Source organism: Terrapene carolina, unplaced genomic scaffold, assembly GCF_002925995.2.
Source record: "Terrapene carolina triunguis isolate 2854851 unplaced genomic scaffold, T_m_triunguis-2.0 Scaffold12769, whole genome shotgun sequence".
Classification (NCBI taxonomy): Eukaryota; Metazoa; Chordata; order Testudines; family Emydidae; genus Terrapene; species Terrapene triunguis.
In genome coordinates, this window is record NW_020677120.1 from 1 (window position 1) to 619 (window position 619).

General features: G+C 71.1%; 1 pseudogene; it reads right to left on the minus strand.

The window, feature by feature from the left end:
• On the minus strand, positions 1-128 carry LOC112123019 (annotated as a pseudogene; the record flags this gene model as incomplete).
• Between the last annotated feature and the right edge of the window lie 491 nt (positions 129-619).

The window sequence follows — 619 nt, forward strand, 5'->3', positions numbered from 1 at the left end:
AATTATGCAGTCGAGTTTCCCGCATTTGGGGAAATCGCAGGGGTCAGCACACCCGCAGTGCAATGGATGAGCCTCACCCTGGGAAAACCACCTTCGTGATCATGGTATCTCCCCTGCCAGGTAAGTATGAGTTGGTCCGCCCCGGCCGCCGCCCGCCCTCGCTCGCCCCACACTCTCAACACACGGTGGGGCCCGACTCGGACCGACCGCCGGACCCGCCCACACCGGACCCGGCCGCCGCCAGGTGCTCCGACAGGCCCCGGGCTCGGACCCTTCTCGCCACCGAGCCCCGCACGGTCAACTGGGGCCCTGCTCGTCAGCCTGGTCCCGTTCCCACAATGCTCCGCTCGCACGGAGATCTGCATACGTGCTCACGCGGCCCCGCCCCTCCCGCAGCCTGCCCGCGCCCCGCCCGTGCCCTGGCCAGCCCCAGCTGTTCCGCGTCGCGAGCCAGCGCCAGGTCCCGGGGCTGGGCCCGGCCTCTCCGGCCTGCAGGCGGCTGCAGCTGGCGGGCGGGCGCGAGAGCCTTTGTAGACCCGCCTGCTGATGGGGGGGGGACAATTTAAAGGCCCCCCCACGCCCGTGTGCGGCTGCCCCGGGGTCCAACGCTGCTGAGCCC